Source organism: Chrysemys picta, chromosome 1, assembly GCF_011386835.1.
Source record: "Chrysemys picta bellii isolate R12L10 chromosome 1, ASM1138683v2, whole genome shotgun sequence".
In the NCBI taxonomy this organism is placed as follows: domain Eukaryota; kingdom Metazoa; phylum Chordata; order Testudines; family Emydidae; genus Chrysemys; species Chrysemys picta.
Window position 1 is genome coordinate 7556842 of NC_088791.1, and position 25275 is coordinate 7582116.

The 25275-nt window shown below is 44.4% G+C and overlaps 1 long non-coding RNA gene across 1 annotated transcript in view; it reads right to left on the bottom strand.

The window, feature by feature from the left end:
* The window catches only part of LOC135972807 (uncharacterized), a 348625-nt gene extending 344865 nt beyond the window's left edge, over positions 1-3760 (bottom strand). Inside the window, exon 1 of the long non-coding RNA XR_010589333.1 lies at positions 2887-3760. This is a non-coding gene — a long non-coding RNA (uncharacterized LOC135972807). The remainder of the gene's footprint in view (positions 1-2886) is intronic.
* Between the last annotated feature and the right edge of the window lie 21515 nt (positions 3761-25275).

Here is a 25275-nt window from a genome sequence, read left to right on the forward strand (position 1 = left end):
CACTCCGATGGAGTTCCAGGGTCAACAGGGAGTGCGTTTGAGGATCGATATATCGCGTCTTAACGAGACGCAATATATCAATCCCCGATAAATCGATCGCTACCCGCCGATACGGCGGATAGTCTGGACGTACCCTTAGATGTAAACTTTGCCACTTGCGTTCCATTTGGATGGATTTTTCTCTGTCACTTAAGAATTCCTTTCAGTTTCTGCCAGCCCTCGCGCCAGGCTGTTGTGTTTATGAAGCAATACAACGGTGAGGGATTCAAGTCATGCCCTTCCACCCCCCAAAAAAAGTGTTCTTTAAATTAATAATTTGAACAATTGCTCTTCATACGGAGTTACACAAACCCCCTTTCTTATCCCAAACCATCATTTAGGACCCAGAGAAACTGACTGTGCCCAATGACAGGGTCGCTTCTAGGTTCATGGCCAACCACAGCTGACTCCTTGGTCAGGTGCACAGGACTAATGGGTTTTATTTGGCTATCGCCCCCTTCAGGCCCAACACCGCCTTCAGCAGTAGTGCTCAATGCCAACGAGCAAGGCACTGCTAGCACAACACAACCGCCGGCCTGCCTCAGGCCTACCTTCCCCCGGGTAGGCCGCAATGCCTTGAGCTGTTTCTGGCCCCAGCCAGGCTCCTCTCACAGAATGAGGTCTGCTCACCCTCCCCACCAGCCCCCCCAACTGACCCCTCTTAACCCCTCCTTCCAAGCCTGACACTGCTTGCAGGGTGTAGCAGGGTGGGGCTGACTGAGCACACGTCAGCTTATTAACCCTTTCCCGGCCTGTGTGGGGTTTGTATATTCCGCCACGCACCCCTTTGAAAATGATACTGTTCTGGGGCTATAAAGTGACCTAGTTTTTGTCTAAGTCCTATTCAACACACTTGCAATCACCGGGCCTCAGAATCAGTAGCGTAGCTAGGGGGGAGCAAGGGGAGCGGCCTTTTTAATTTTCATACTCACTCGGCGCCACTTCCGAGTCCTTCTGCTTCTGGGTCTCACTTGGCGCCTGCTCCAGCCCCTGCTCCGGGTCTCCCCCATGGCCCCTGCCCCTGCTCCATCCCACCCCCCAGCCCCCTGAAGACTGCAGCCAGGCCCGACCCTGCACTCACCGCATGGTAAGTGGAGCGACCCGGCCCCAGCCTGCTCCGCTCCCCTGGCTCCCAGCTGTACCGCCGGCAAGTGCTGGGGGGGCGGTTCACTGTTCCCCCTCCCCTCAAGCCTGGGAGCCAGTTCACAAACTTGAACAAACTTGAACTTTGTTCAGAAACAGTTGAATGTTTCTTGTTGTGAGGAGCTGTCTATTTTCTTTATTGAAAAGAGAATCTGACCAGACTTATGATCTCTGTGGCGGCAAAGTCATGTCTGGTACAGACAAATGTGAATCTTGGCTGTTTGACCATAAGCCTCTGTTATTCATGGAGGAGCTAGAGGTGCTTGGGGAGCTCTGAGCTATGAGTTGCCGACTTGACCCGTGTCCTGCCAGGCTGGTAAGATCAAGTAGGGAAGTACTGAGTCTGTCAATCCCTTCCTTTGGTTGGCCCTTGCTGAAGAAACCTTGTATAGTAAGTGAAGGCCCTGATAAAGGCCCAGTATGAGGCCTGAGGCCTGAACTAAAGTAATGGTCAAGACTTCGCTAACATAAAGCAAAGTTAAGCAGTGAGCCAGAGGCAGGCCCTGCTCACAGAAGCTGGCAAGGAAAGGGCTGATGTTGCATAAATATATATTCACCTAGCAAAGTTAAAGTATAAACATGGTACCAAGACATACCATACGGGAACATTCCACAGATAACATGGAACAGGCCGACCCATCCCAATGACAGGGGCAAAAGGGTAAAATGATGGATAGAGTTGTTTTGATCGAACCAACATGTACAAGGTGAGAGGCGGCACCTTACTACGTAGAGGGGTTGTACCTTGCTACGTAGAGGGGTTGCATCTCAATACGTCAGGAGTGATGTGTAACTTGTTTGTACCTGTGTATAAGAATGTATCCCTGGGGTGGTGTCTTTGTCTGGCCACGGGGGCAGTAGAAAGTCCCGCCACTGAGCCGGGTCCTTGCCAAGAGGCACTTTCTCATAGTATGCCCTGAATTAGGCTAAGAAACCTACAGGGAACTGCAATTGTGTCCAAGGTCGCAATAAACCTAGTCGACGTGACTTTGCATCTTACTAGACTCTGTGGTTATTGGGGGTTCTCGTCGGGTTTGCTGTGTCAGCTATTTGCGCAAGGCTGGGGCAGCACACAGAGGGAACAGACGCACGCAGCCGAGTGATATCAACATAGGAGAAAGCAGAGCACCACACCGGTAGCATCTGACAACAATCTGGATATTTAGATAGCAGCAGTGGCCAAGAATAAAGTTAATCTCTGTTTACGAAGAAGGTTGTTAACTTTTTTCCTAGTTACATATGCAACTTTAGCGCCCTCATGGCCAAGATGGAGTCTGGTCTGCAGGCAGCTCTGGCCAAGAGAAGGCGCGCTCAGGAATGCAACAAGAAAAATCTCTTCCACCCCAGGGGCACCTGTTACAAACCCCCCAGAGTGAACACACCCACCCACAGGAAAAGTACAGTGGATATAACAAGGGAAAGATTTATTTACAGAAGGATGAGAGGAGAAACACAGCAAGGGGAAATATAGGAGGAGCAGTAGAACAGGGCCTGCATCCAAGCCAAGGCCCCACGGGCCCAGCGGTAGCGCAGTCTTGGGTGCTCCTGGTCGTCTTCGGCGCCTGTGAACTTTCCCCAACAAACCCCTCCGGTGCCCTCTTCTGCCGCTCTCTGCAAAGCCGCACAGAGCGGCCACCTCCCCATTTAACTAGCTGCAGCCTCCCTCCTTGTTCCCAATGCAGAGTCCCAAGCCCCAGTACTCACAGCCCCATGCAGCTCTGGGCAGCCGTGATACTGGGTCCAGCTCCAGTCTGTCCTTCTCGGGCGATTCCTCCCTGCCATAGTGCTCCTCCTGGCTCCTGTCCTGGGGTGTCCCCGATCGGCCGCCCTGTCCTTCCCAGGCTTCAGGCAGGTTCTCTGCTGCTCCCTTTGGGAGGGCCTGCAGGCTGCTCTCCCTCGCCCTCTAAGCTCCAGCGCCACCCCCTGGGATTTCCCTCCTTTTTTCTTACGCTCACCCTCCCCCTAGGAAAAAGATTTAAAAGGGCCCTGCTCTCTAAACCCCAAAGGGGTTACACATATCTTGCCATGGTCCATGCCTGATGGGAGTCTTACGATGCACTGTGGTGGCTCAGTCACAGGGAGAGACTGTGGTGCATCATGGTAGACAGTGTAGTTGGGGAGTAAGGCACGTAAAGGAGAAAGGCAGCATGAGGGAACTGGAATTATAACTTCCTTGAGACGCGATGGCTGCTCAGTTGGACACAAAGATTGAAATATTTCATTTTCAGTCAACATTTTTGACTACACCGAACCAAAATTAAAATAAAAAGAAGAACAGGAGTACTTGTGGCACCTTAGAGACTAACAAATTTATTAGAGCATAAGCTTTCGTGGACTACAGTCCACTTCTTCGGATGCTATGCACATATTCATGTTAAGCATGCGTCATTCATACCAGGCCTCAGTCACCTATACCATATTACATGGATATATGAATCACAATGTATATTGATGGGATATATATATATATATCCATCCCAACATCCCCCCCTTGATACATGATTAATGCCATAATTATTGTATCCCTTTATAATTTTGCAAGCAATTCAATTATATATATATATATATATATATATATATATATATATATCACTTGCTCCAAAACGTCTTGTCGCTTTCTTATTCAGCAATATAAACATAGCATAATAAAGGTTAACAAAATCATTAACACAAAGAATATGACAATAGAATGTAGCATTAAATTTAGAAGAGCTGTGAAACTGAGAGACCATCCTTTAAAAACATCATACCAATGAAAAATTGCCAATTCTTCCCCTTCTTTCTCCAATTTTAATATTTGACCATTGTGGATCAAAATGTTTATTTTTCCCAGCTGAGCAGACTTAGATACATCTTTTCCATATTGATGAAAGCGAAAAAGTCAGGCAATCAATTTTTCCTATTGTTTCCAATGTATTCCCAAATCAAAGGACCAGTCCACATCTTTTGGTTCCCAATTTCCTTTTTTTTTAAAAAGAGGACCTCGGTAAATAATTCGATTAATAATGACCTCTGTTACATTACATTTACATGACTCAATTGGGCCTTTTACTGCCATACTTCCCCAAAATACCTGTTTTTCAGCGGTTACCACACAAATACACCCGTTGCCTAAATCGAACACTCTTGTGTCATTAGAGGCTAAATATTGTATGGTACATTGTCTGCTTGAATGGTTCAAATGACATCCCTCTAGGAACCAAGTTAGTTGTGGGCAAACTCATTTACTTCGTCCCCAGTCTTCACAATGTTTCGTTAATTTTACTAATTTATTATCTTCTTCTTGACTGAAGTGTGTCCCACTTACTTCTATTTGCTATAACTTTTCATTAATAATTATTGACAACACCCAGGCCTTTGCTGCTTTTCTTTGCGTCCCTGTGTTGTGTAACAGCATTCTGCCTTTCCACTCTCCCCTCAGAGTGGCTTGATCCCAATTAAACTCCATATATTTCTTCCATACTGCAATTCGTTGATTCCATATATGAGGATCTTTGTGTGAGGGGTTTGGTCACAGAGACTCCCTTGGGCCTGTCACCTAACATGCTGGAATTACCTCTGAGCCCATTTTCCCTGCCAGTTTGGGACTCCAGACCCTGCCTTGTTGAGCCAGACACGCTAGCCTGCTGCAACACAGACCCAGGTCTGGTCCATGCCCCCAAACTGCAGACTTTAACCAAAAACTGCTCAGCAGGTCACCTATCTCCAGCACCCTGACACTCAGTTCCCAATGGGATCCAAATTTTGCTCTGTATAAAGCTTATAAAGGGTAAACTCATAAACTGTCCACCCTCTATAACACTGATAGAGAGATATGCACAACTGTTTGCTCCCCCAGGAATTAATCACTTACTCGGGGTTAATTAATAAGCAAAAGTGATTTTATTAAGTATAACAAGTAGGATTTAAGTGGTTTCAAGTAATGACAGACAGAACAAAGCAAGTCACCAACCAAAATAAAGCAAAACACGCAAGTCTAAGCCTGAAACTGATTTCAGGTACTATCTCATGCTCAGAGATGTTCCAATAAGCTTCTTTCACAGATTGGACTCCTTCCTAGTCTGGGCCCAATCCTTTCCCCTGGTACAATCCTTGTTAGTTCCAGCAGACATCTTAGGTGGAAAGCACGGGTGTTCTCATGATTGGGACACTTTTTGTTCTGTTCCACCCCCCTTTTACCTCTTTGGCACGAGGCGGGAATCCTTTGTCTCTCTGGGTCCACACCCCTCCTTCTAAATGGAAAAGCACCAGGTTTAAGATAGATTCCAGTATCAGGTGACATATTCACATGTCCTATGAGACCCCAGACTCCATTCTTCCAAGACTGGCTGCACACACCCAGGAAGGTTTGCAAGTAAACAGACCATTTACAACCAATTGTCCTAGTCAATGGGAGCCATCAAGCTTCCAAACCACCATTAATGGCCCACATTTTGCATAATTACAATAGGACCTCAGCGTTATACATCACATTCCTAGTTTCAGATACAAGAATGATACATTCATACAAATAGGATGAACACACTCAGTAGATTATAAGCTTTGTAATACCTTACAAGAGACCTTTTGCATAAAGCATATTCCAGTTACATTATATTCATACTCAGAAGCACATTTCCATAAAACATTATGGAGTGCAATGTCACACTTTGAACCACTCAAAAGGCCATTGCCCATTACTTAACAGATTAACCATTCTCTCTATGTATTGTATGCCATAAATTTGTGTCTATACACATCGTATTGCTAGTACAGTTTTATTGTCAATCTCAGACACACCAAATAGATTTACATTTAGAGACATTTTCAAGGCTTGGGCTTGTTTCAACTGGAGTTCCACACTTCTTATTCCTTGTTCCGATAATGCACCAAAATTTTGTGTCACATGTGTCTGTATAGCCCCCAAAAACTTACCCAAAGATGACATTTTCCCTTGTAACGTCTCAATATCAAATGAGTTTAAAACTCCAGCTCTATCACCAATACTACCTATGATATATTCCCCTATACCTCTCTTATTTCATATAGTCCTGTCTCCCCACTGTTGTTGCCACACTTGTAAACCAAATCTCTTTTTCTCCGAGGCTTAACACTTCATCTACCAGGGGTGCTTCTTCAACTAACTTCGGTTTCTGGAAGTGGGCATTCATGCTCCTCTCCTTCCTTCAGGAGGGCATACGGTAACATCATTGCTTGTCATTCTCCTAAGTAACATCTCTGCTAGTTAACATCAAGGTCCCTTGGGCCATCCTGGCATTCAATACTCCTTTCCCCTGCAGTTTCCCTGATAAAATATACTTCAGGGAAGAGTGAGAGGTTGTGCCAGTAGTCAAAGCAAAAGCTTCAATGGCCCACACAGCAGCTAAACATTCTCTTTCACAGATACCAAACTGCTGCTCCGTAGGGGTTAATCTTCTAGACTCATATGCTACTGGTATTAACTTTCTGTCCATTTCCTGCATTACTTGTTTTAAATGACAGAAAGTGTTTTCTTGTTCGGGCTCCCACTCCCATTCTACTTTCTTTTTTAGTAAACGCCACAAGGGTCCAGTTATAGCGGCAACATTCCAGATGTGTTTCCTTAAATAGCTAAACCCTCCTAACATCACCTCAACACGTGAGAATCTTCTGGCCTTGGTAAATTCATTAATGATTTCACCTTTTGTTGATCTACCTGAATTCTTTGTTCCCCTAGGGAAATAATTCACTCTCCTCTGCACTAGCTGGGCTCTCTCTTTATTAGCCTGGAAACCCGTTTCCTGGATGAGTCTCAGCACTTTTTTAGTCCGCTCAGCAGTCACCTCCTCTTCAGTGTCCCCCCACACTAATATGTCGTCTACATATGAGGTGACTTTCTCCCGATCCTCTTTGAATAATTAATCCAACATTCGCACCGCCTGGTGGTGCGCAATAGCCAGAGTGCAGTGTGGGCCCTGGGGAATTCTTTTTAAAAAGTACTGTTGTCCCTTAAACTAAACGCAAAGCGGGCCCAAGAATTGGGATGCAATGGGATAGCGAAAAAACAATTTGCCAAATCTATGACAGAGAACCATTTAGGGGACCCCTGTATTCTTGCCATCATACTACTATTGGTGCCATGGGGGGGAGCTTTATTAATTTATCTAAAATCACTGTCAATCTCCAATCTCCTAAGGCTTTTAATACGGGCCAAATTGGGCTATCGTATGCGGACTTCCCCTTTTCAGTCACTCCCTGTTGTTCTAACGATTCAATTATTTTCTCAATTCCTGCCTCTGCTTGCACAGGAGATTTATGTGGTCTCTGTGGTGGCATTTCGTCCCCCACAATTTTAATACACGCTTTGATTTTACCGCATTCTGCTTTATTCTTAATCCATACATCGGGCAACTCCTTTACCCATATCCTGTTGATCCAATATAATCTTCTCCACTGTGTCTGAAGCACATGTTCTTGGAATGTACCCGGGTGTCAGGACACTTTCGGTCCAGCTGGGCACACACCACAGAATTCCATGAGTTAAATCCAAAACTAACCGATTCCTCTTCAAAAAAGGAGTCCGCAATATTACTGGCTCAGCTGCCTGATCTATCTGGAGCATTTGTTCTTTACAACAAAAATCCCCCACTCTCTCTGGGTATAGCTATTTCTACTGAAGGATACTTTTTTCCTGTCACTCCTGCCCCAATAAAGGAGGCTGCTGTAATGATCTCTGACACATATCGAGTCAAATCACAACCTCTGTTTACAAGATTTACACCCACCCCACTATCCAATAGGGCATCTTTGGGGCCATTATCTCCCACAATGACAGTTGTCCTAGGCCTCCCGTTTGAATCCCATCGTAATCTCGTTACCATCTCCCACTCCTGAGGGCCCATTTCCAGTGGGAGCAACTTGTCATCGGGGCTTCCCTACAGAGCAGGTTTCTCTGAATCCTCAGTTTGCACAGCTACAAGCTTTTTCTGCTCCTTAAACATTTCTTTTTCCATCCTTTGCATTTCTTTGATCAATTCATCAGTATGGCTCCCATTCCACTTATCCATATCGACTCCCCTCAATTTCAAATACCTCCAAGTGATATTCTGAATCACATCTGCTCCCTTCTGGGGCTCATTTTGATGATTCCGTCCTCTACCTCCTTGGGGTGGGGTGTTTTGTCCTCTACCTTGACCTCTTTCTCTCTCACGGTATCCTGATCTATAAGCACTCTCATCTGAATATGTTATTGCTTCAACAAAAGGTACTCTGGGTTTCAATCCTTCTACCTGGCTTCCCGCTTTCATCATTCATTGGCATACTATCCAGTGCATCCATAACAATTAACCCCTCATCCAGGGCTGCTTGATTCATCAAATTAGTAGACACAGCTAATAAATTTCTGTCCAATCCCTCAAACACATCATTCCAAAATCCCCTCCGATTCAAATCAACTGCCATCAGACAATCAGCTGTGACATGTCTGGTGACCTCCATCCTGGAATTAGTCACTGGTTGTATTTCTCCAGCCAATAATCCCCATGTTATTCTCCTTAACAGGTAATCCCTGGGTGAGTCTCCAAGCTTCATGTAATCTGCACTGGAGAACACCGTCATGGGTCTTTGATCTATCTCTTTCCCTAACCGCATAATAAATCGTGGTATCAATTGGTGTGCTTCTGGCTGCCTGTCCAAAGCATTTTTCACCTGATCTACTGCCTGTCTAATCTCTCCAGTGGTAGCTGCCCTGATTAACCGATAAGATTCACTCATATTTAAGTTCTCTTCATTCTGCCCACTGTACTAGCTATGTAGCTACATTTTTCATATTTGCTAGGCCTAATGACTTTACCATCAACTGTAAGTATGACTAACTCGCAGGAGTTATTTGTGTCTGCTCTGACCGTATTGCCCCCACTGTATCCTTAATAGCGATGTCCCTTCTATCACTGCTACCAACTTTTCTGGCTTAGGCTCTCCCGGCCAGTTTCTTATTTCTTCCCTCAACTTAGTATAAAGCCAGGTTTCAGAGTAGCAGCCGTGTTAGTCTGTATCCGCAAAAAGAAGAACAGGAGTACTTGTGGCACCTTAGAGACTAACAAATTTATTAGAGCATAAGCTTTCGTGGACTACAGCCCACTCGAAGAAGTGGGCTGTAGTCCACGAAAGCTTATGCTCTAATAAATTTGTTAGTCTCTAAGGTGCCACAAGTACTCCTGTTCTTCTTTTTAGTATAAAGCCCCTCTCGAGGTTGGTCAAATTCCCTTTTGACCCCCTCGCGGATCCTCTCCAAACCAAATATCATTGGAATCCAAATCTCTCTTTTTGACACACAGTCTCAACTTGCAGCTCCTGTATTTTCACTTGCTTTTTCAATGCTGCTATAGTTTCCTGGCACCCACCATGAGAAAGGCTAGTAATCACCTCTTCCGTTTCCTTACGCAAATTTCAAATGAACTGTTTCATTCCTATCACTTGATGGTCTAATTTATCTTTGTCTGCTTTAATCTCTTCCCAATCCGTCATTCTTTTCTCCAATTCCCTATTTTGTTTCCCCATTTGTTCTGAGTTTACAATATCTGTGCCTGCCTCACTTCCCGCTCCAAATTTTCCTGGCAAGTTTTGAAATTCTCTTGTAATATTTGTAACGCTGCACAGATTCCCCCGTTACATGCAATTGCCCTTTTCACAGCTTGCCACAACAGCCATACTACAGCTGTTTGCTTTTTACTGGCATTAGGCTTGTACAGCTGTACATATTTCTCAAACATGTTTTCTAAGGTATCAAATATTACATATGGTTCCACTGCACCTTCCATCCAAATGCAATAATCTCCTTCTCCAACAGAAGAGGCTTTAACTTTAGTCCACTGGGGTGCCTTTCCCATCCCTTTACTTCTCTTCTTAAACAGTGTTTTAAACATTATTAATTACACTACCACCACATGGTATTTCCCCACGCGTTTTTTTCTCTCGCAAATTTCACAAATAAAGAGTCACCCTTATTAGTCTTAAATAACTGTAAGACCCTGTCATTGAAAGACCGCGTCTTGAAATCCAGCACTCCTTAATATCTCCCCCCGTCCCGCATTCTCCACCACGTTAGACCCGCAATAGAGGTCTCCCTATGGGATGGGGTGCAGACAGATACCGGACAGTGTTGATATACAATACTCTAAATGCTCTTTATTGATTACAAAACAAAACCTTACTCACTCCACCTTCACACCCAAAACCTACTATACCAGAGTCCAAAGGTCAGAATGGTCCTGATGGCCAGTCGAGATGCCTTCTGGTCATAAGATCATAAGATGCGGGGAGCCGGTGAAAACCACATCTATATCCACACAGGGCTCTGGATCAATAAATCTCCAGTTTGCAGAAATCATAGACAACCATTTATAGTCCATTCCATCGCATCATCAGTTCTTTGCCTTTGTTTACTAGGCCTTCTAGCCACACAATTCCAAAGAGACAATCCTGGGTGGGCCACCATGATCCAAGGCATGTCATATCCTCCAATTCTTATACAATTTTATATCAGTCCAGCTGGTGTCGTTTCCTTTTCTACTGATTCTCCATATTTTTCCCGGAAAATAACAAGATTGGTTTTGCACAAATAGTTCTTGACCTTAAGTTCTTGTTTCGGTTGCCAACTTGCAACACACATATTCATGCCAAGCACGCATCATTCATACCAGGCTTCAATGGGCTCAGGGCTGGGGTTCGGCCTTCCACCGGGCAGCACTTGCCTCCAATGGCTCCCGGTTGGCAGTACAGCGTGGCTGCCGCTAAGGCAGGCTCCCTGCCAACCCTAGCCCCCACGCTGCTCCTGGAAGGGGCCAACAAGCCCCTGAGGTGCCTGGCGGAGGGCGGGAAGCACATGGCTCCGCTCCCCCACAGCTCCCATTGGCCACAGCTCCCCGTTCCTGGGCAGGCAGGAGCAGCGTGCAGAGGGAGACCCCTGGTCCTCCGCCCCCGGGGCCATGCTGGCCACTTCCAGGAGTGGCATGGGGCCGGCAGGGAGCCTGTCTTAGCGGCAGCCCTGCTGCACCACCGGAGATCGGGATCAACTGGGAGATCATCTAGGATCGACTAGTCTATCACGATCGACCAGTTGGTGACCACTGGTTTAGGCTATATATATAAGCTATATAGACCACTGGTCTAGGCTGGTCTAGATATATCACATGTACTGCTTCCCCACCCCCATCCATTAAGCTTGTTACCCTGTCAAAGAAGGGTATTAGGTTGGTCTGACATTATTAGTTCTTGACAAATCTGTTGACTGTTACTTATCACCTTATTTTCTTCTATGTGCTTACAAATTGATTTTTGATTATTTGCTCCATGATCTTTCCTGGTCCTGAAGGTAAGCTCACTGATCTGTAGTTCCCTTGGTTGTCCTTATGCCCCTTTTTATAGATTGGTACTCTATATGCCCTTTTCCAGAACTTGGGTATCTCTCCTGTCCTCCATGAGTTTTCAAAGATATCTGAGCTAATGGCTCAGATATCTCTTCAGTCAGCTCTTTGAGTATTCTAAGGTGTATTTCATCAGGCCCTGCCTTCTTGAAGACATCTAACTGATCTACATATTTCTTAACTAGTTCTTTTCCTATATTAGCCTCAGATCCTACCCCATTTATGCTGATGTTCACTATGTTAGTTGTCCGATTGCTGCTAACGTTTTTGCTAAAAACAAACAAAAAAGGCATTTAACACTTTAGCCATTGCTGCATTTTCTGTTATTGTCTTTCCCTCTGTGACGATGCGGTTCTGGCGGAACCCAACTGAGAGTGCCAACTCAGGACAAATTGCTCAAACAGGGCAGTTATAGCCCAAGGCTGGTGTTTTTCCACCTCTAAGGCAAACCAAACCAGCCAGACTAAGAGAACTTCGGTCTCACCCCACTGGCTAACCGCAAGTCTCACAAGCAATTTCCTTAGACACTCCAGTTTCCCAGTATCACCACCAGTACCACTCGTTATGGGGACAAATGGTTATGAAAACCAATACCCAAGTAAAAGAGAAAAGGTTCTCCTGATCCCAAAGGACCAAGCCCCAGACCCAGGTCAATATACAAATCAGATCTTACCCACAAATCACGCTGTTGCCAATCCTTTAGAATCTAAAATCTAAAGGTTTATTCATAAAAGGAAAAAGATAGAGATGAGAGTTAGAATTGGTTAAATGGAATCAATTACATACAGTAATGGCAAAGTTCTTGGTTCAGGCTTGCAGCAGCGATAGAATAAACTGCAGGTTCAAATCAAGTCTTTGGAATACATCCCCAGCTGGGATGGGTCCTCAGACCTTTGTTCAGAGCTTCAGTTTGTAGCAAAGTCCCTCCAGAGGTAAGAAGCAGGATTGAAGACAAAATGGAGATGAGGCATCAGCCTTATATAGTTTTTTCCAGGTGTAAGAACACCTCTTTGTTCTTACTGTGGAAAATTACAGCAAGATGGAGTCTGGAGTCACATGGGCCAGTTCCTGCATACTTTGCTGAGTCTGAAGGCATATTTGCCTTCTCTCAATGGGTCCATTGTATAGCTGATGGTCCTTAATGGGCCATCAAGCGGGCTAGGCAGAGCTAATCCCAGCTTGTCTGTGATGTCACCCAGAAGCATTGCATAAGTTTGCCATACAGACAGTGTAGAGCCAATATTCATAACTTCAACTACAAAACTGATACACACATATAGACAGCATAATCATAACCAGTAAACCATAACCTTGTCTTAGACACCCCATTTGACCCCCTTTATACAAGATTTGGGTGCCACTACAGGACCTTGGTTGCAACAATGATCTTTATGGTCCCAGTTTATGTCAATAACATCACACTCTCCTCATTGAATAATAGGCCTACTCTGTCCTTGGTCTTCCTTTTGTTTCTTACGTATCTATAAAATATTTTATTGTTACTTTTTATGCCCCTAGCTTCTTTAATCTTATTTTTTGCCATGGCCTTTCTAATTTTGTTCCTACATACTTGTGTTTTTTTATATTTATCCTTCATAATTTGACCTAGTTTCCACTTTTTGTATGATTCTTTTTTTGAATTTCAGGACATTGAACATCTCCTGGGTAAGCCAGAGTCGTCTCTTACCATTCTTACTATCTTTTCTACACATTGGGATAGTTTGCTCTTGTGTCCTTAATAATGTTTCTTTTAAAAACTGCCAAATCTCCTGAACTTTTTTCCCCCTTAGACTTGCTTCCCACAGGATCTTACCAACCCATTCTCTGAGTTTGCTCAAGTTTGCCTTCTTGAAATCCATTATCTTTATTCTGCTGTTTCCCCTCCCACCATTCCCTAGAATCATGAACTCTCTCATTTCATGATCACTTTCACCCAAGCTGCCTTCCACTTTCAAATTCCCAACCAAGATCTCCCTATTTGTCAGAATCACACGGAGAACAGCCTCTCCTCTAGTTGATTTCTCCACCTTCTCTAATAAAAAGTTGTCTCCAATGCATTCCAAGAACTTGTTGGATAATCTGTACCCTGCTGAATTATTTTCCCAACAGATTTCTGGGTAGTTGAAGTTCCCCATCACCACCAAGTCCTGTGTTTTGGATGATTCTGTTAGTTGTTTAAAAAAAGCTTCATCCAACTCTTCCTCCAGGTTAGGTGGTCTATAGTAGACACTTATGATATCACCCTTGTTTTTTATGCCTTTCATCCTTACCCAGCAACTTTTGACAGGTCTGCCTCCCACTTCTATCTCAAATTCAGTGCAAGTACACCTCTACCCCGATATAACGCTGTCCTTGGGAGCCAAAAAAATTTACCATGTTATATTGAACTTGCTTTGATCCGCCGGAGCGCACAGCCCCTCCCCACCCGCAGTGCTGCTTTACCGCGTTATATCTGATTTCGTGTTATATCGGATCACGTTATATCGGGGTAGAGGTGTATAAGGAAGGATGGTCCAGGGTATAAGGTACTAGCTTAGGACTTAGGGGACCAGCAGCCTTCCTGTGGCACCTTGGGCTGGCTTGGTGCCTTTCTAGAAGATATGCTTTAGCCAAACACAAGTTATTGGCCTCAGTACTAGGGTGACTGGATGAAATTTAACGGCCTGTGTTATAAAGTTCAGACTAATGATCTAATGGTCCCTTCTGTCCCTTAACTCTACGAAAGTCACTTAAGCTTCTCTATGGCTCAGTCCCTCATCCGTACAAAGGGGATAAGAGCACTTCCCTATCTCAGAATGGTGTTGTGAAGATAAGTTTATCAAGTACTGAGGCATGCTCACATACTATAGAAATAGGGACCAACAAGTATCTCTATCGATAGATAGTAGCATATGTCAATGTTAGCTGGAACTCACAACATGCCTGGGTGTTATGGGGCCCCCAGGCTGCAACCTGGAACTGTGGGATTGCTGTGCCCACGTAAGCAACAAACCAGGCTGGAGGGTTATGATGCTTTGCCAGTGATAAGCAGCAAACCCCTCCAGGTGCTGTTGTCACTCAGCCACCAGCATGCAGAGGCACACCCGGCTAAGTTGCATGAAGACTCCTCCAGCCATCATGAACCAAACACAGGGAAACTTCAGCAAATCTTCCAACCCCCCAGCCTCGCACTCCAGACGTATACTGTCTTACACTGCTCAAGACCTTCTCTTGAACAGTGAAAGCTTATTAATTCACACTTAATCAAAGGAAAGTGAATATGCACAGCGTTTGTAACCTGTGCATATTTCCCAAGCACTTTAGACAAACTCACTGATAAGGATAAAACATTAAAATAAGTTTAATAACTATAGAAAGATAGATTTTACGTGATTATAAGTTATAGGCATAAAGGTAAGAGATAGTTACCACAGAAAATAAAAAGTAAGTATACAGTCTAAATCCTAAACCTTATTAGACTAAGCAGTATTTGGATCGAGCAGTTTTTCTCACCCCACTGGATGTTGCAGGTAGGTTACAGTCCTTAATACACAGGCTCACTTTCCTTCTCAGCCTGGGACCAGTCTCCTCAGTTCATAAGAACAGCTGTATTGGATCAGACCAAAGGTCCATCTAGCCCAGTATCCTGTCTTCCAACAGTGGCCAATGCCAGGTGCCCCAGAGGGAATGAACAGAACAGGTCATCATCAAGTGATCCATTCCCTGTCGCTCATTCACAGCTTCTGGCAAACAGAGGCTAGGGACACCATCCCTGTCCATCCTGGCCAATTGCCAGTGATGGACCTATCCTCCATGAATTTATCTAGTTCTTTTTTGAACCCTGTTATAGTCTTGGGCTTCACAACATCCTCTGGCAAAGAGTCCCAGAGGTTGACTGTGCGTTGTGTGAAGAAATACTTCCTTTCGTTTTAAACCTTCTGCCTATTAAATTCATTTGGTGACCCCTAGTTCTTGTGTTATGAGAAGGAGTAAATAATATTCTCTTATTTACTTTCTCCACACCTGTCTTGATTTTATAGATCTCAATCATATTCCCCATTAGCTGTCTCTTTTCTAATTTAGTCTTATTAATCTCTCCTCATACGGAAGCCATTCCATACCCCTAATCATTTTTGTTGCCTTTTCCTGAACCTTTTCCAATTCCAATATATCTGTTTTGAGATGGGGCGACCACATCTGCACACAGTATTCAAGATGTGGGTGTACCATGGATTTATATAGAGGCAATATGATATTTTCTGTCTTATTATCTATCCCTTTCTTAATGATTCCCAACATTCTGCTCGTTTTTTTTGACTGCTGCTGCACACTGAGTGGATGTTTTAGAGAACTATCCAGGATGACTCCAAGATCTCTTTCTTGAGTGGTAACAGCTAATCTAGCCCCCATCATTTTATATGTGTAGTTAGGATGGTTTTCAAATGTGCAGTACTTTGCATTTATCGACACTGATTTTTTTCTGCCATTTTGTTGCCCAGTAACCCAGTTTTGAGAGATCCTTTTGTAGCTCTTCACAGTCTGACTGGAACTTAGCTATCTTGAGTAGCTTTGTATCTGTGATGTTGCACTCTATATGATTTTATGAAAATATGCTAATGAGTGTGAATATAATGTAACTGGAATATGCTTCATGCAAAAGGTCTCTTGCAAGTTATCATTACAAAGCTGATAATCTACTGAATGTGTTCATCCTATATGTATGAATGTGTCATTCTTGTACCTGAAACTAGAAATATGAAATATAACTCTGAGGGCCTATTGTAATTATGCAAAGTGTGGGCCATTAATGGTGGTTTGGAATCTTGATGGCTCCCATTAACCAGGACAATTAACTATAGATGGCTGTTTTACTTGTAGGTCTTCCTGTATACCTGTGTGCTGGCAAGTGGGTAATGAAGTCTTACAGTGACATGTGATCATGTCACCTGAACTAGAATCCATCTTTAACCTGGTGTTTTTCCATTTAGAAGGAGGGGTGGGAACTCAGAGAGGGACAAAGGCATGATTTCACTTTACAAAAACCATGTTGACTCTTCCCCAACAAATCATGTTCATCTATGTGTCTGACAATTTTGTTCTTGACTATAGTTTCAACCAGTTTGCCCGGTACTGAAGGCTTACCAGCCTGTAATTTCCAAGATCATCTCTGGAGCCTTTTTAAAAATTGGCATCACATTAGCTATCCTCCAGTCATTTGGTACAGAAGCAGATTTAAATGATAGGTTACAAACTATAGTTAGTAGTTCAATTTCACATTTGAGTTCCTTCAGAACTCTTGGGTGAATACCATCTGGTCCTGGTAACTTATTACTGTTTAGTTTATCAATTTGTTCCAAAACTTCCTCTAATGACATCTCAATCTGGGAAGTTCCTCAGATTTGTCATCGAAAAAGAATGGCTCGGGTGTGGGAATCTCCCTCACATCCTCAGCTGTGAAGACCGATGCAAAGAATTCATTTAGTTTCTCCGCAATGGCCTTATCATCCTTGAATGCTCCTTTAGCGTCTCGATTGTCCAGTGGCCCCACTGGTTGTTTAGCAGGCTTCTGCTGTACTTAAAAATGTTTTTGCTATTACTTTTTGAGTCTTTGGCTAGCTGTTCTTCAAATTCATTTTGGCCTTCCTAGTATGTTTACTCTTTATTTTCCAGAGTTTATGCTCCTTTCTATTTTCCTCACTAGGATTTAAATACCACTTTTTAAAGGATGCCTTTTTGCCTCTCACTGCTTCAAGTCTTTGTCTTCCTAATGTTGCTGCCTTCAGCGTAGGTGAGGGAGTAGAGAGGTAATCGTGCATGATGCCATGGTCCCTTATTTTCATAGAATCATAGAATATCAGGGCTGGAAGGGACCTCAGGAGGTCATCTAGTCCAACCCCCTCCTCAAAGCAGGACCAACAACATCTAAATCATCCCAGCCAGGGCTTTGTCAAGCCAGGCTTTAAAAACCTCTAAGGATGGAGATTCCACCACCTCCCTAGGAAACGCATTCCAGTGCTTCACCACCCTCCTGGTGAAATAGTGTTTCCTAATATCCAACCTAGACCTCCCCCACTGCAACTTGAAACCATTGCTCCTTGTTCTGTCATCTGCCACCACGGAGAACAGCCGAGCTCCATCCTCTTTGGAACCCCCCTTCAGGTAGTTGAAAGCAGCTACCAGATCCCCCCTCATTCTTCTCTTCTGGAGACTAAACAATCCCAGTTCCCTCAGCCTCTCCTCATAAGTCATGTGCTCCAGACCCCTAATCATTTTTGTTGCCCTCCGCTGGACTCTTTCCAATATTTCCACATCCTTCTTGTAATGTGGGGCCCAAAACTGGACACAGTACTCCAGATGAGGCCTCACCAATGTCGAATAGAGGGGAATGATCACGTTCTTCAATCTGCTGGCAATGCCCCTACTTATACAGCCCAAAATGCCGTTAGCCTTCTTGGCAACAAGAGCACATTGTTGACTCATATCCAGCTTCTCGTCCACTATGACCCCTAGGTCCTTTTCTGCAGAACTGCTACCTAGCCATTCGGTCCCTATTCTGTAGCACTGCATAGGATTCTTCCGTCCTAAGTGCAGGACTCTGCACTTGTCCTTGTTGAACCTCATCGGGTTTTTTTTTGGCCTAATCCTCTAATTTGTCTAGGTCCCTCTGTATCCTGTCCCTACCCTCCAGCGTATCTACCACTCCTCCCAGTTTAGTGTCATCTGCAAACTTGCTGAGAGTGCAGTCCACACCATCCTTCCGATCATTAATAAAGATATTAAACAAAACTGGCCCCAGGACGGACCCTTGGGGCACTCCGCTTGAAACCGGCTGCCAACTAGACATGGAGCCATTGATCACCACCCATTGAGCCCGACGATCTAGCCAGCTTTCTATCCACCTTACAGTCCATTCATCCACCCCATGCTTCTTTAACTTGGCGGCAAGAATAATGTGGGAGACCGTATCAAAAGCTTTGCTAAAGTCAAGAAATAACACATCCACTGCTTTCCCCTCATCCACAGAGCCAGTTATTTCATCATAGAAGGCAATTAGGTTAGTCAGGCAAGACTTCCCCTTGGTGAATCCATGCTGACTGTTCCTGATCACTTTCCTCTCCTCTAAGTGTTTCATAATTGTTTCCTTGAGGACCTGCTCCATGATTTTTCCAGGGACTGAGGTGAGGCTGACTGGCCTGTAGTTCCCCGGATCCTCCTTCTTCCCTTTTTTAAAGATGGGCACTACAGTAGCCTTTTTCCAATCATCCGGGATCTCCCCCGATCGCCATGAGTTTTCAAAGATGATGGCCAATGGCTCCGCAATCACATCCGCCAACTCCTTTAGCACCCTCGGATGCAGCGCATCCGGCCCCATGGATTTGTGCTCATCCAGTTTTTCTAAATAGTCCCAAACCACTTCTTTCTCCACGGAGGGCTGGTCACCTCCTCCCCATACTGTGCTGCCCAGTCCAGCAGTCTGGGAGCTGACCCTGTTTGTGAAGACAGAGGCAAAAAAAGCATTGAGTCCATTAGCTTTTTCCACATCCTCTGTCACTAGGTTGCCTCCCTCATTCAGTAAGGGGCCCACACTTTCCTTGACTTTCTTCTTCTTGCTAACATCACATTTTATACCCTCTGTCCATGTGCCTGGAAAATACTAGCCCAGACATGGTCCTGGTGGACCTTGAGTCACAGAGTTGAGCAATCCCCATTGTGTGATGCTTGTGCAACTCTCTTACAGAATTGTAAATCCCCTGTTTACAACTCCCCTGCTGATTAATGGTTGTTTAATGCCCGCTGGCCTGTGGGTCACCTCCTTTGTAGTCTCTGGAGAACTAGCAGTGTGCAACTCCCAAACTCAAAACATATTTCAACAACCATACAGCAAAATCTCATAACTTCATACACACTAACGCTATACATATTTTGACAGAACAATGGGTTTCAGCACATCATGACCTTTCATATGATATCTTACATAGCATGCTTTGTATGAAATATCATAACTACATATGAATGATGAATATGGGTGTTCCAGGGTGCTACTTTGAGGTACAGTCTGTCACACTGGGGTATTATCCCCATTTTACAGATGGAAAAATCTGAAGCAGAGACTTGCCCAAGATTAATGTCAGAGTCACAATGAAAACCCCCAGAGTTCTTAGCTCCCAGTCCAATGTTCCAGCCACTAGATCAGGGGTCGGCAACGTTCGGCACGCGGCTCGCCAGGGTAAGCACCCTAGCGGGCCGGACCAGTTTATTTACCTGCTGACGCGGCAGGTTCGGCCGATCGTGGCCCCCACTTGCCGCAGTTCACTGTCCCGGGCCAATGGGGGTGGCAGGAAGTGGCGGGGGCCGAGGGATGTGCTGGCCGCGGCTTCGCGCTGCCCCCATTGGCCCGGGACGGCGAACCGCAGCCAGTGGGGGCCACGATCGGCCGAACCTGCCACGTCAGCAGGTAAATAAACTGGCCCGGCCCGCTAGGGTGCTTACCCTGGCGAGCCGCATGCCGAACATTGCCGACCCCTGCACTAGATTCTACCTCTTTCTCCATTATATGTAATCTGAACATCAGTAGCACCTGTAAGAGCTGCAAATGTTAGGAAGCAAAGACTGAATACACAGACAAGTTATTTAATGAATAACCTATATGTCAGTGAATAGATGTTAATAATTCTCATGTATTTTCTCATTTCAGACAGTTTAGTTAGTTACGATTAATATGGACAGGCACACCTGATCTGGTATCATTTCACCCAGGAAGTTTTGTGATATGGGAGGCAAAGGTCACAATTTCCATGCCTGGATACAACATCTAAGTGATATCATGACTATCTAGATCAATTGGAGAGTTTAGTCTCAATTTTATGCCACATCACCTGCCACTTAATTCACTCACTGGGTAATTTGATCAAAACCTCTGGAAAGAAATTACATGTGATAATTTGATTGCTACCTATAGAAAATTGCTATTTATTGCATAGGGAGGGGGCTTATATTCTAAATGCAAGAGTAGATAAAGAAGGCATGGGGTAATAAGAGCCGGCAATGCCAAGATGTATTATTCAGATATTATTGCTGATGTTTTCAGCACTACGTTATTCTGAGACTCTCTACTGACCACACGGAGAACAAGTCCAGCTGCTTATTCCAAACAAACAGCAAGGCACTTCCACCTGCACAGTGGAAGTTTTATAGTTACTTCAAGCTGGGAAAAATATTATCAACTGTATTGGAGTAATGCCTAGAGGGCCCATCTGAGATTAGGGACTCTGTGTGCTAAGCAATATACAAACACATAATATTGATATTGAAAGTGCTCTGGAGCAGAGACTAAAAGGTGGATGGCGAAACAGAAGCACAAGGGAGTGAATGAACTTGTCAAAGGTCACACACCAGGTCAGCGGCAGAGCTCAGGTCTCCTGACTTGCAGTCCAGTGCCTTAGCCATTGGACAACACCACTGGACTGCAAGTTCATTCACTCCCTTGTGCTTCTGTTTTCCCATCCACCTTTAGTCTCTGCTCCAGAACACTTTCTTGCTGTAGTAGACAAAGCCTGGAGCACTGGGCCTCGTGCAAGATTTAAGGCCTGAACCAGAGGCTGGGAACCAAAGTCAGGCCATGTATTAAAGCAGATACTTACGAGATCACTGTTCAGTCACCTTGATCGATCGGTCCATCAGCCCTCACAGAGAGAGCGCCGATCACAACATGCCATTTATGTTGTTCTAGCCAGTCTTTCAGTCACCCACTGGCCAGGGTGTCAGTAGCACTGGACACCCAACCAGCATAACAGCCCAGAACCCCTGAGATCTGCCAGCCTTAGCCTCCCAAGTATCCAGGATTACAGGCACACGCCACCGCACCCGACTTGCTGTTCAGTACATGAATTTAATAAAGCTGGTGCTAGCTTACTAGGCATTAGATATTTACATAAATATATTTCAGTTAGTACAGATATATTCCAATCTAATACAAGATAAGACGGTTTGACAAAATAATGAATAAGGATGTTTTATCCACGATATTAGTCATGAAACACCTAAGGTGGTACGTAAATGGTTTGTCTCAGTCTATAAATGTCAGGTTACCTTGCCTGAACCCTTTGTCCAGCCTAGGGAGATGCAGAATGTCCCACTGCTACTGAGCTGAGTCCCTGCCACTGGGCATTCATGTGTTAGTGTACCCGTAGACATTGATCCTGGAAGCGAGTACTGTGTCTCGAGGACAATAAACCTGGTTGAGCGCCTTCACCACTGAACCGTGCCAGTGGTCTTTCTTTATGAGTAACATTGAGGTCTGCTGAATTAACATGCTACAGTATCTGCTAATACAGATAACATTGGAGCTCCAAGGACAGAAGCATTAAGCAACCTGAACAGTGTTACCAAGGCAATGAGATTCCAGCCTTCAACAATTACCTTGGGCTGTGGTAAATGCAGTTCTTTCTTTGTTTGTTTTTTAAAGCATCTACTGTGTTTGAGTGTAAGTGGTACAGATTACCACCAAATAGCTCATCGTCCAAATCATCTAGCTACCTTATGTAGCAATGTACAGGAAAGATGACAATATAAACAGACTTAGCCCATACTTGCTGTCACTATATTGCATTGGTTTGCTAATTTTAAAACCTCGCTTTTATCTCCAGCAATATCATAAATACTAGAAAGCAGAAGTTATTTCTGCCAAGCACAGAAATCCAACATGGGGTTCAACACCATGTTGTAACAACTGGGCCTACAAATTACCTTAACTATAAACTCAATAGTAATAAAGTTTATGAAGTATTGCAATAACCTATAACAATAAATGTTGATGGGGAAAAGGTGCAAACAGGAGTCACAAAGATTAGTCGGAACAAAAAGAGCTGCTATTATAACTTAAGGACTGTGTAAAGGTTGGTAAACAAGGGAAGTGGGGGACTGGAAATTAATTAACCAAAACTGGTGCGTCGGAAAACAGGCCTAATTGATGAACAAACTAATGAAGGGATGGGTTCCGCCCATCACTCCTTTTTGGGGTCTTTAAAAGAAGAGTGTCAGAGGGGTAACCATATTAGTCTAGATCTGTAAAAAACGACAAAGAGTCCTGTGGCACCTTATAGACTAGCAGAAGCATTGGAGCATAAGCTTTCGTGGGTGAATACCCACTTCGTCAGACGCACGAAAGCTTATGCTCCAATACTTCTGTTAGTCTATAAGGTGCCATAGGACTCTTTGTCGCTTTTAAAAGAAGAGACGTTGGTAAGGGAAGTGGAAGCGGACTATGCTCACCGTATTTCTTCTCCTTCCTTTCTCTCTCTCCTTTTTCCTTCTGTCTAATAAGAGTCTGGTTTAGCTGGTGAAGACTATGTTTTTCAACACGGCTGTATGCTTGTGACCAGAAAGAGGCAGCTAAACACAATGTTCCAAACAGCCTGCTGCTGGTCTGAATTTGTCAAGTCTCCAAGTAACGACAAGACCGTGTGTTCTGCCTGTATTTTTCCAGCAGTGAGGCTGCAACTGAGAGTCAACACCAAACCCACAAGCTACATTTTCTGGCTCTGCTGTTCTTCTCTCTCCCTTCTTGTATGTGCAAAAAGAACAGGAGTACTTGTGGCACCTTAGAGACTAACAAATTTATTAGAGCATAAGCTTTCGTGGACTACAGCCCACTTCTTTCGAAGAAGTGGGCTGTAGTCCACGAAAGCTTATGCTCTAATAAATTTGTTAGTCTCTAAGGTGCCACAAGTACTCCTGTTCTTTTTGCGGATACAGACTAACACGGCTGCTACTCTGATACCTGCTTCTTGTATGTGTTTGTCTTGTTTCATCTCTTAGGAAACACAGAGAGACTTTAACAATAGCCCAAGCCTATCTCAACTATTTTCTCTTTTCCCAAAATAGGAAAGTTACCACCATCTTTAACACCATCTAAAAGACCGTCAGACAAGGGGGAGGCTCTTTCTAAAAACTCTCTTCAGCTAAAGTGAAAGTGAATGAAGGATGTTGTTAAAATAGAAGCCTTAATACTTTATTTTTCAAATGATTTTTAACCATTTCCCGCCTTTACTGTATCTTTAATAAAAGGTCAAAATAATGCTTAATGGTGTATTTGTCATGGTACTACACAGGCTGAAGTCTTTGTATATCAAAGCCCCAACCTTGTTTAACGTTGGGCAGCGACAGGGTCATTTTAACACCTTCAGCTCTGGGCCTATTCCATCTAAATTAATACAACAACCCCCATGTCCCATGTGAAACATCCACTGCTGAAGTCAGTACCATGTCCCAAAGGCAGAAGGGTATCATACTGCAGTCCTGGGGTGAGGGAGGAGGCCAAAACTGGATTAAATGTTCTTTCCAGAGACTGACTAGATACAGTACATTCCTTTTTTACTTTAACTAATGCAGTGCTGCCATCTAGTGACCGGTTATCCATGCACTGCAGTCAAGAATTCCTTTTTAAGCTCATCTAGAAATTAACACGGACTTAAATTAGTTCAAGGTGCCACTGGATGGGGCCTCACCGCTCATCACAGAAAACTGTGCTGGAAACTGGGCCTGTTAGTTAGGCGCTCCCTTGTTTAAAACGATGGATGCTGCCACATACATGCTAATGACCTTGTGCTTCCCTAGGGCCTTTCACTCTGAAGGGGCCCCTGGTGCTTTACAAATGTAGCTGACTGATGTACCAGCTAGACACAGGGCTGGTCTACATGACTGCTTAAATCGAAGCAACTTACATCGCTCAGGGGTGTGAAAAAGACACCCCTTCTCACCCTGATCGACTTAAAGCGCTGTCCACACCGTGCTATGTTGGTCGGAGACGCTCTCCTGCAGACCTAACTCGGAAGTGGAATAATTATGCCAATGGGAGACCGCTCTCTTGGCATCTTCACCAGACGCGCTACAGCTGCGTGGATGTAGCACGGTAGCGTAGACTGGCCCAGAGATCACTTCATCCCTCACTGGGATGCAGCTGCAGAAAGCAGCAGCTGTTTGATCAATACACAGCACTGTTACATGGCCTTACGGACCTGGGAGCAAGGAATACTTTTTGTAAGCTGAAGCTGCAGGGGGAATTTAAAGGTGGCAGGATGTAATCACCCCATCAGAGATCTGCCCTCTTATGAAAGGCAAAGGATTTTTACAGATAATTCCTAAAAGCAACTGGGGGTGCGTAAACTATGTAACGAAAGGGCAATGAGAATGTACCTGTGTATCTGGTGGTTCCTTGCAAGCTCTCCCCTGTTCCACTCCTCTCTACCTCCAGTCTGTCATTCTAGCACTTAAATGACTTCTCTGCTTCTCTCTGGGACGTCAGAATGGGGGGGAACCAGTGTGTTGCCATAAGGCACATTGTATTCCAGAAACAAAGGCAAACCTGCTATAATGATACCAATTGGAACCAGATCACATGCTCTCAGAGACCGGACACGGAAAAGTTTCAGACAGACATTCTCTGCTCAAGTTAGGACCAGATGAAAACAAGAAATTAATCTAGAATCATCCACATTTGTCCGGGTTAGGTGGACAAAGTAAGTCGGATGCTTTGGTGCTGTAACAATTCTAGAGTAAAAAGCCCAGAAGTAAGTGTGTTCCTAAGAGGGATAATCTTGTGTCTTGCTTCTTCAGATACAGGGCTAAATCCATCATTAAAGCAATGCATACTGTGCTTTCATCTCTAATGGGATCTTCAGTAAATAAATACAATCAAAAACAGCTTTTTCTCCAATTAAAAAAAACCCCACTG